The sequence below is a fragment of the Corythoichthys intestinalis genome, chromosome 8, assembly GCF_030265065.1.
Source record: "Corythoichthys intestinalis isolate RoL2023-P3 chromosome 8, ASM3026506v1, whole genome shotgun sequence".
In the NCBI taxonomy this organism is placed as follows: Eukaryota; Metazoa; Chordata; class Actinopteri; order Syngnathiformes; family Syngnathidae; genus Corythoichthys; species Corythoichthys intestinalis.
The window spans coordinates 30,210,444-30,221,917 of record NC_080402.1 but is presented as its reverse complement, the minus strand read 5'-3'; the positions used below and the strand labels follow the sequence as shown (position 1 = coordinate 30,221,917).

Genomic DNA, 11,474 nt, shown 5'->3' with positions numbered 1-11,474 from the left:
GCCTCCCGCCGGCTGGGTTCATCCTAACACGGCGCTTTGGCTGGGGTGTGCACCCACCCTGGGTCTGTCACCGCGGGTGGGGGCTTTTCTTTTTTGGAGGACACTGTTGCGTGTGTCTGAGGAGACGATCATGCGCAAGGAGGGGTGGTTGACTTGTGGTACCGGTTGTGGTGGAGGGGGGTTGGGGGGGGGGACTGTCCGAGCTGTTGCACAAGAAGCTTTGCCCACCCACCATTCTTAAAGGATAATGTGGACGAACGGGCAAGTTTTTACTCCAGACCACCAGACAGACAGTTGGCTACCCTTGCCTCCACTAGGCTACTGTGGATGCTGCTGCATGGAGGTGACAACAAGCCACAGACAGACCAACCAGGGAGCATCTCCTTGACTTGGTAGGTATCAATTTGAGCAGCTCAAACTATGGTTCAGGGTCCTGAAATTAGTCATAGGCCAATTTGGGGGTGTCATGGAAATTGCTTTAAATGCTATTTGATGATTAATCAAGCATGCATACATTTTTTTTTTTTTTTTGCCTTTTGTTGTTGTTTTTTAACCCTTTATAGGGCAAGAGACAATTTTTGGTAATTACTATCCTCCCTAACTTTAAAGTCTTCTCATAAAGCCTTTTCTTCCACATCAAGAAAATCACATTTTTGGTCAATATTAACTTTTGGTTATGTACAAATGTGGCCTACATGTCCCAAACTATGATGTCCACATATGTGGATGTCAAGTTTCAATTATAAGTATATGAATATATATTTTTTCCTTATTCATCATTTTTTATTACATTTTTATGAATAAATAAAATAGTACATTAATAAAAAGATAATTAAAAACAAAATTGAAATGAATGAACAAAAAAAACATTATGATTATGACCCCTAATAACATTTAATGCAACAAATAACAAAAGGAATGACAAATAACATTTTTAAAATTACTCGTTTTGTTTTTTTAAATAACGTAAAATAAAGAACAAACATTTTAAACAAAGGGGAAAGGTAGATTTATTTATTTATTTATAAAAAGAATACGTTTAACCCATTGCCTGCTCTTGACAATGTCCGACATCCAATTCATTTAAACTTGGAAGACTGGCTGTGAATGCTCTTGTTTCAGTGCCATTGACGGCGATAGACGCCTCTACCAGTCAAAATAGTTTGGACGTCTAGTGGCGCCAATGGCAGCCAATGAGTTAAATGAATGCCCTATAAAGAGTTAAGTATGCTTTTTGTACTGTGTCATGCTGATGTAGTTAGTACGTTTTCATATCAAAATGAAAAAGTTTGGAAAATCCCGCTGTGAAAGCATTTATTTCACCATTGGGAGTACAAGAATGAGTAAACAAGACAGTCCCTAATGTCCTTTGCTATAGTGACGATGATTGGTTGTGTGTTAGAAGCTGGGTCTTTGCGGGCAAGGTGAGTCCTCCATCTATTCAACTGGCCTACAAAGTCCCAGTTTTTGGCGCATATAAGCAGCAGGTTAAAAGCCTTATTGGTTACATGCCAATTGGAATAGTTAAGATAGTTTTTAATTAATGAAAGATGAATTAATTCACATAATCCCCTCATAAACTCACACAACTCAATATAATTGTGTTTTATTCCTATTTTGCTATATTTCCAGATGAAACCCTCAAATATACAAGCTTTTCATGGGCTAATGATGTCATACTAATTCTCTGTTATCATATGCGGTGCTGCGGTTCATCCCCAACAAAAAAATCATTAATTGACTGCAGGTAATAACATTATCATCACTAAGCTTGACTTCAACACACCCGCACAAACAAACAGGTTGCAATTTGGAAAATCTTTAGATGCGATTTCATGGATCGTTTTGAAGTTTCCACAAAACTTCAAGTTATCAAAAAATGAATCTTCCACAGCTATGTGGGCATCCATTCATCAGAATTATTTTAACATATACTTTATCTTAATCTACGGCAAAAAGTAGTTAAAGGTGTGTTAATAAACCAAAAATCTAGCAAAGCTCTGTTACATTGAACAGGTGGAGAAGAAGTTGTTATGGAGGCCTGCTTCTATATCCGTCCTGACCCTGGCATGGCGTACATACTCTCCTAATGAATTTAGCATCCTGACACTAGATGCTTTATGCAATTAATAGAGAAGCGACAAGGGTCATGGTGGCATCTTTATGCTGCAAGTGACACGTAGGTATGGCATTTGCTCAAGCCTTGTAGTATTGTTATTAGAGAAGAAAGAAGCATCTGGGAATAATTAAAACGGTGAATCATTTTCAACGAAACCAAATTCAGTCTTTGTAGTCGCACTTTATATTTCAAGAAAACATTTCTCAAAATGGATACCACATAATTTAGTATAAAGGTAATTCTATGAAATCCATAAGATTTATCCCAGCCAATAGATATAAACCAGGTAATGATTATAATCTAATAATTTGAAAAAATAAGACATACACTGGTATTAAAATAGTATTAAATAAGAGAAATGAACCATTCCATTGTGAAACACAACGTTTATATACTGTATATATATTTAACCCCTTCAGACCTGAGCATGCTGCTGAAAGACATGACACTATCGCATCTCTAATTCAATAAATACACTGAATTTAGTTACTACTGCCACTTCTGGGAGATGATTGGACGAAACTTTACCCATCGAAATCAAATCATGTGGTTTAGCTCGCCCTCTTTGCTATTTTTGGCTCTTTGAAAATGGCTGAAATGCAACTTCAAAAAGGCAAACGTAAGTGCTCATTTCTCATTTAAAAACAATGTAACGTTAACATTAAAAATAACTAATAAAAGCATGAAATATCCCCGACCCAAAAATTGCACTTTTTTCTGGTATTTGAGTGGAATAAAAATTAGCAGTTTTTTTTTTTTGCCCTGCAGAAAAAAATGCGGCTCGGAAGGGGTTAATGGACAATACTATACAAATTTATTAAACGTACGTAGATAGTTAATAGTCACATAGCTTATTTCAACCAAACAATAAAGATAACAATTATGATCAAATAGTAATATAATACATTATTACTTCCCTTACACTGGTATAAAATATTTAATGTAATTGTAATAATTAAAACATTTCAAACTCTTTGTAGACAGTGAAAAAGAAAAGTCATGTAATGGATTATAGTCATTCTGGGAGCTTCAACCTATTTCAACGAGTGTCATATAAAGGTTTAATATAGTTTTCAAAAAGATTTAGAGATCTGTCATCGCGTCTTATAGGGAATTTAATTTCCAAAATGCATACCACGTGCTTCCTTGTAACGTTTTAGAACCTTGTGACTTCTCCCAGAAAGTCAGGGTTAAAATGTGAATATAAAAATGAAAAGGTTTTCCTGTTATGATTATTTTAGATAATAATAGTTTGGAGATTTTGTCATCATTTCTTCAAATCAGAATGTCATCGTTACACATCCATAAACTGTATATTACACGAGCACCCGCAGATAAAATTTAAATCAGTTCAATGCTTACTTTTAGGGTGATTACTTTTAAAAGGGATTTGAATACTACTTTTTTATATCCCACCTCTTTTACGATCAGTTAATTTGTACTGCCTTGGAACTTTAGAGCTTAATTTTAAAAATAATGAGTCCCCAATTATCTGTTCCACCATTGACGACAGACGAGAGCACCTTGTGGTGCTAAACGTTATCCTTATAAGCTGCAGCAGAGTGGCGCAGGTCGCATGGTAAAAGAATGAGTGCCTGGTCTGAATAAGCAACAGGACCACAGGGTAGCTGATTAATACTATAAAGATATGATATTAAACAGTGCCAGCTGCTACCGCTCGCCCTCGGCCCTTAACAATCAGAGCCGACTCGTCACTGGCTGCTTACAACTTCATTTTCCTCCTCTGTCTCATATTCTCACACTATTTGTATGCAGGCTTGTAGACTTACTTTAAATAGATTACCCCACCCCAGGTTGTTTTCTGCCTCGGGTTCTGACTCTTCGCTCCGTTGGTCCATTGGATCGTAACAACAAGCCCATCACGTTTGTGCTCCAGGAGAACCGCAGAGATAAAAGCTTTGTTTAACTTTTGCTGGAAATGAACTCAGTCATCCCAGCCTTTAAAAAAAACTGAGACACCAATAAATCCAAGCCAGATATGTACCTATTTGGTAAATAGTCCAAAGCATGCTTGGTGTGTGCCAACGAAGAAGGTCAGTGTGTCCCAATGGGAAAAATCCTAGTTTGATAAAAAAAAAAGTCCAGAAGAAGACAGAAAAGATGTTAAGTTAGGGAGGGAGGGAGAGAAAAGGCAGCAAGAAAAGTGAGGGACTTTTAGGGGCAGCTGTGTTTTATTAACCCAGTCATAATGCCCCTAAAAATCCTTATTGCTCTTGCAATGCTCCACAAAACTGCATCAAGACGTCAACAACCTGTAACAATGCTTCCTCGAGGCAGGTTTGCTCGTTCGACTTTCCCAACATTGTTTGCTGACGTTTGATTAGCGAGCTGGAAATGTTAACATTTCTATTGGGGAGTCACGCATGCACTGTGAAAAGCATCTTGCCCTCTAACAATTGCAATTTTTTCATCGTCCATTATCGCAAGGCATACTAGAAGCATGCCCAGTTTTCTTCAGTGTGTGAATATGAAAAGGAGTGATAGGCAGGTAGAGCGAAACGGAGTGCGTGGTACGAACCGGTTGCAATAGAGGGAGGCCAAGGGGAGTGTTAGGAGTCATAAACAAGGAGACATCTTGACAGGCAGCAGACGAGTGTGCTGGCAGAGACAGGAGAAGCAGCTGTATATAGACAGAAAATGGAAAGACGAAATGTACGGCAGAAACTGCATTCTACAAATGTTTATTTAAGTGACCAAACTGACTCCATTTTTTTTTTTTAGACAATCAAAGTAAACTTATTTTAAAAAAAAAAAAAAAAAAAAGATTTGTCTACGTGTGTAATTGTGTGTGTGAATGTTTTGTCTATGTGTGGCGGACCCCGACTATAACCCAAAGGCAGTTGAGATAGGCTTGACTCTATAATAGTGTGGACTAGACATGAGCTGGCATAAGATTCTGACGTTATGATAACCTTAAGCCAAAATATCACAGTTTCACGGTATCAAGGTATTGCAATTACAGCTCTAAAATGTGTTTCTTTGAGATGTCTGGGTTAAAAAAAACTTTTTTCCATTGAACAGGATTTTTATTTTTCAAAACATATTAACAAATTGGAATGTAAGTATAGTGTTAAGTTAAAATTAAAAAAATAACTATTCTGAATAAAATTAAAATACAGTAAATGTAGTCTTATCGGTGAGCCTAAACCCACAACTACAGCTCAACATTATTACCATCAGAACAAAACTAATTTTATTATTGTCCATAAAAAGCATGTGTGTATGACCTGTATCATATTTACATTATACACACACTCTCTTTCTCAACACAGACAGTTGCCAGAGAGAAAGAACACGTTTCACCACCGCTAGACACACTAAACATGCTGGAGTTAACTCTCGTAGCTGGTGGAAAACGTTCATGAGAGTGTTTACTCACCTTTAATTTTGTATAAATGCGAAATCATATTGGAAGTATTGCCTCCTCGGCAGCCACGTTCCGCAAACAGGTTTTACATGTCGGTTGGCCCTCCTTCTATAAGCCGTGGCTGTCTGTAACTTTTCTGTAGCCGAAGTATTCCCATACCAGCGATTTCGTTTTCTTCGACGGGAGAAAAAGTTCAGGAGTTTTACCTCCTCCAGTCATGGTGAAGCACAGCTGACTCACTGACACTGAGCAACAACCGTTGGGGGATATTTGAGCTTTGCAGCTGCAAACGAGGGGTTTCTCCCTGCATTTTTGGGACATCAAAAATAGCTGATACCTTAGGGACAGTATGACGGACAATTTTTGCAGTTTTGAAACCTTGACGTTTTCATACCAAGGTATACATTGAAACCGGTAATCGGCCCATGTCTAGTGTGGACCAATACATTTCTAAAAATGCCATGTGAGGATTGATTGTAAAAGGCCATGCCTACATGGTAACCAAATTTTGTTCCAAATCAATGCATTCAAAGAATTACATGTTTTTCCTTAAAAACAACATACAAAAAAAATATAATCCAGTTGTTTAATGTAAATGCTAACAGTAAATGGAAAACATAAGTGTAAACCTTTAAGCATCTGACATCTGAACAGAAACTTATTTAGCAAAATATACATACAGACTTTCTGTATAATATTTCTTTGTCATATTTTATTCATCCTCTAAGAGTAGCTGGAACTTCCATACTGATGATGTCGATGTAGTCTACCGTACTGTATGTCTTATACTGCCAAGGCTGCAACGGCACAATTGTCATTTAATTGAAGCCGTGTGACAAATACTGTACTGTTAATTCATTTTAGTTTTATTCATTTACCTTATGGTTTTAATAGATAAATGTTTTTTCCATTTATTTCAATGGTGAGACGATAATTTGTGATACTAGTAATGACTCCAGTGGTCACCATCTTATTAATTTCTCGAGGCACCACTTTGTCTTTCGATAGAAATGGGAATGACGATTGCCCATCGACCGGCTCATAGAGAACAACGTGCTAACCTAACTCAAGTGTATCTGTCTCATAACTGCATCCACTACCTAAACGTTGCTGCAAATGTGACAACACTGGTCAAATAATTTGGACAAGGGCATAGGTTTGCATAGGGACTGTAGAGACATAACACTACCAACTTTTCAGGATGCTCAAAATTTTCCCACCAACTTTAAAGCAACCTTATTTGCATTATATAATGAGTTCAGTTATACTGTATAGGTAATTTAGATTGTCTTCCCATATGTTGTAAGGATAGAATTGACCCTACCATGATTAAGTGAATTTCTTTCATTATGTTCAGACTTACATTTACCCCTTTTCACTTGCTGAATGTACCAGTCCATTTTTTTCCCTCAAACACACGTTTGATTGGCTGACGACTAGGACCCCCACATTCATACAATCCCAACAGAAATAAATGTCAACGTGCTGTCTCCTCCGCCCCCTTTGAAGAGGAGGGATATTCGTTTTTTTGGCCAGCAGCAGCCACTGCAAGTAATGTAAAAAGACACCAATGTTGTGGAGGTGGGGAACACGACACTAATTTTGCTACTGAAATTTCAACCTGCATAAGAGTTAGCCTAACATTAAACTCTATGAACTTGCTACCCTGTAAAACTCAAGTTGAAAGCTGCTTAGAAAGGTGTCTTCATGAATGTTTTCAACTGTTAACGTTAATTCAACAGTGCATTTTCTGTATTTATTCAATAATTAAAATGTATTTATTTTCTACATCATTTAAAAAATAGGTGTATTTTTATTTGCAGCCTATGCATATATTTTAAAATCTTACCTACCCAAAAACCACAAAAACACAACCACTGTAAATTTCCTTTAGCCTATAGGATGCAAGCATTTTGAAAAATGACTTTCTCCCATGAAAATAGTTTTAACTTTTTTCATTTTTACCTAGGAACTAGCAATTTTTGGGAAATCTACCCAATCTTTTTGTTCTAATTAATGTCCTGTCCCCATCAAAAAGTGTACATGCAGGTTATGCTGTTATAGCGTCCCTACCAATGTTGAGACCAAAACTATGCCCTTGACACACACGCACTCACAGCCCCATGCCACCTCCTCCGCCCCTTTCAAAGAAGAGTGATATTAGAAGTTTTCTTTTTCCGGCCTGCACTGTAAGAAATGTATAAAGACGTCAATGTTGTGGAGGCGGGGAACACACCACAAATTTTGCTACTGAAAGTCCGACCTGTATCAGCGTTAGCATAACTTTAAATTGTGAATTTACTAACCTGCAAAACTTAGTAGGAAGCTGCTTAGAGAGAAGTGTCCTCCTTTATGTGTTTTCTACTGTTAACATTAATTAAACGGTGAAAAATGTAGTTAACCGAGGTTAATCCCTTTCTCCCCAATTGTCATTTTAATTTTATTTCTGTGGTTTTAAAGCAGCCCAAAGAAGCCGTTATTTTTTGTTGAGTTTGGCTGTGCTTGTGGACAAAAGCAGTCATGTTTTAATTAAAAGAAGGCGTAATTTTTATTTATTTTTATTCTATATTTATTTATTTTTGTTATTCCCTGACTAAGAGTTTTTTTCAGTTACATTTAAATTATATATTTATATATTATACATATATGTTATATTATTTTCTCAACAATGTTGAGTGGACTTAAGACAAACGTTTATTTTTTGCATGCCTGGATAGTTAAGAGATTACTAACAAGTTTGTATTTATTGTGTATTTTAATACAATTCAAGTTATGTTCAAATCCAGACATTTATTCTGGAAGTTTTTCAAACTGTTTCTTTCATAGTTTTTGAAAACAAAGGTTTGAATCGAACGGTGTTTCACCTGAACCAATACATATGAAAGTTAGTATAAGACAATATAGATGTATTTTGCATTGATCATTTGGCCTATCAATTAATTAGGTTCATATTTGTGAGAAATGTAGCCCTGACCCTCATTCATCCCATTTGTTTGATCTTATTAATGTCCTGTCCCCAGCAAAAAGTTTGCATGCAGGTTATGCTGTTATATCGTCCCTACCAATGTTGTGACCGAACCTACGCCCTTGAGTGTGTAAGACTGTGATGAGAATTGTAGAAAAAAAAAATTATTCCTCTTTGCCATTCTGTGTAAAACGGTGGTTGAAGTTGAACTAGAGCTTACCAGTGCTTTTGGACAAGCCCAACAGAAACCGTACCAAATGGTTGTACGATCAGTTGGAAGCTGCCAACTTGTCAATTCTGTATATCGGACAGTAAACAACTATTTTAGCGATAAGGATGTGGACAAGAAATCCATTGCGGTCTCTCTGTGCTGATGTTCACCACAATTCATTTCATTATCAGTATAAGAACACGTTGCCATAATGAGGAGAAGCAGTGTGGAAAACGGAGCGTTGCATGGATCAATAAGTCCTCTAATTTGCATGTATACCCAGTTTCAGAAGCAAAGGGACCAGCTGTGGAACATTTGGGATCCATGCCTGGGTGTGGTTTGGTCTGGTGTGGTTTTCTGTTAATGTTGGCGAATGAGTCATTAGGAACTATTCTGTTGAGTCTCCTCCACTAGAATGACCTTCACTTGGGGGTCGGATGGAACCGCTGAGAATAGACGATAGGATAGCGAGACACTTGAACGAATAGACAAATGGGGAAGGTGGGGAGTGAAGTCGATGACTCAGGGCCATGAACCACATGGCGATGGAGAAGGGAGGAAGGAATTACTCATTGGGGCATGTGGAATCTCATACGGCTATCATAGGACTGACCGCGTGTTTCCCCCACGGCCATCAAGCATCCCCTTCATTGACATCACTTTCTCAAACCAGGAAGTGAGTGAAGGTATCAATTGTTGCGCATATGATCACACAGGAAGCATTCTAACGCTCTCCTTTGACACTCCTCGAGGCGTTGCGCTTGTGATCATTGAAATTGCGTTTTTATACCCATTTTTCAACGAGACAGCCACATGATGACTCCCCCCAATCCCCTTAAGGAGTTCGTGCTTGTGAAAACACACTTTTATTATCTCCCAAAGTCGTTTGAATTTGCAGAGAGTCGGCTCCTCAAATACTACCTTAGTTTCCCCATCTGACTGCGGTCGGAGAAACAGCCAGACTAAATAAAAAAATGACATGTATTTGCAGTACACCGCAGTTGGTCAGCTTTTATTTGGGTTTTAAATTACACCATGTCGGGGCAGGTTGTTCTTCTGCCACAAATTAGGCAACAGCATCCAAATATTTAACAAAAAGGAAGAACTGAAAATAGCTTGATCAGAGGTTTTCTCACAATGGCGAGGCGACCGTGACAAATGCCACTAGGAAGCGTCCCATGACAAATACTGTATACATACTCACTGCTAGTACATTTAACTTCCCTTTAACTAAAGCTCAAGTAAGTGCGAGGAGCTGAATGAGGCATCGACAGATGGTGGAGTTGTGTGGGACTGTTAGCCACCCACCTGAGAATTGAATGCATCGGCACTAAGATTTTCCTAGATGCACGTGACTAATTGGCCTGCAGCGAAATTAAATATTGGATATGTGATTGCAATGTAAGCAGACAGATTAAATTGACCCTGTCACTGTGACTCAGAGGTCATCGAAATGCACAGAAGTCAACTCTCAACTCAACTTTATTTTTAGGGCAAGTAACAAAATTGAAAGCAATAAATGAAAAATTGCTCCTGTATTTGCACTGACAACCCCTGACTTGTAAGGGGAATGCCCTAGTCAGTCCTCCAATGCCCAGAACAAAGTCGTACTATGACAATAAAGATGAAAAAATGTTATGAGAACAAACTTGGTTGACAGTTTGAATTTCGTTTTCATTTTAGAAGATTGATTTACCCATTGGAATTTATAGCCTCTTTCAGACATACGCTGAACTCCGTTTGAATCCCGGGATTTAAACCGGTAGCCCTTAAATCTGAAAGCAATTTCCCAGGTCAACTGACACGGAGATTAACCCTTCAACACCTGAGTTTATTTTGTCGAATTTGCATTCCTTTGATATTGCCTTTATATTTCAAAGAAAAAAAATGTTCACAATGACCTGGTTGGGTCCCTTTTTTTCAGGACACCATAACCTTCATGTCCAAACTGTAGTTTTCTTCACTGACCAATTATAATCAACATTTTGGACCCAAAAAGACAAAAAATCCCAAAGTCTTTTGTCAAAATTTGTAATATTGACGTCGCAATGACAACCAAACATGCTAAATGAAACGCTTTCAAGCTTGATAATATTTATTCAACTTGTTAAGATAAACATTCATCAGAAAAAAGTACTGAATAATTGTGGATTTGACAATTCAACACAAACAGCGGGTATGGTCATTGGCGTTTTTGGCCTTTACGCATACTATGGTCAAAACAGGTTTTATAAAGTAGACCAATAGTGCAAAATTATATATATATTTCAGAGGTTGCGCTAGACTTTTTCGTTGTCTGTCATTTTGACTGACAGTGTCATAAAAATCCGGTCATAATCTATTTTTACCCGTCACTTACATTTTTAAAATGATAATAATGACATATTCAATAGCATTTAGTTTTCATTCATTTTTAATTAATATTCTGTCCGAACAAGCTTAACAAGAGGCAAACAGACAGCGGAGTGCACCAATCTGCGACGGGCAGACGTGCCGTTAGCAAAGCGACGAGGGCAGGACGAGGGACTTGCGCGCGGAGGTAAACATACGAGGAGAGCGGAGTTTATTCAACATAGCTAGCGCGAGACAGACTGTTGTCAATGACTCGTGTCGATGTGTTTTAGCTCATTTAAAACTGAATTTACCGCAGATTGGAACATATTCTCGACTCTCCCGTTCGCCATCCGTGTTGTTGTAGAGACGACTTTCGGCGCGCAAGAGTGACGTTGCTCGTGAAGAACACGTCACGCAAATAAACAAATCTGATATGTCGATTGATTTTGTACCTACT

General features: G+C 37.9%; 1 long non-coding RNA gene across 1 annotated transcript in view; it reads left to right on the top strand.

Moving 5' to 3' along the window:
* Positions 1 to 211: 211 nt before the first annotated feature.
* Positions 212 to 11,474, top strand: part of LOC130920262 (uncharacterized) — a 115,385-nt gene continuing 104,122 nt past the window's right edge. Inside the window, exon 1 of the long non-coding RNA XR_009064128.1 lies at positions 212 to 392. This is a non-coding gene — a long non-coding RNA (uncharacterized LOC130920262). The remainder of the gene's footprint in view (positions 393 to 11,474) is intronic.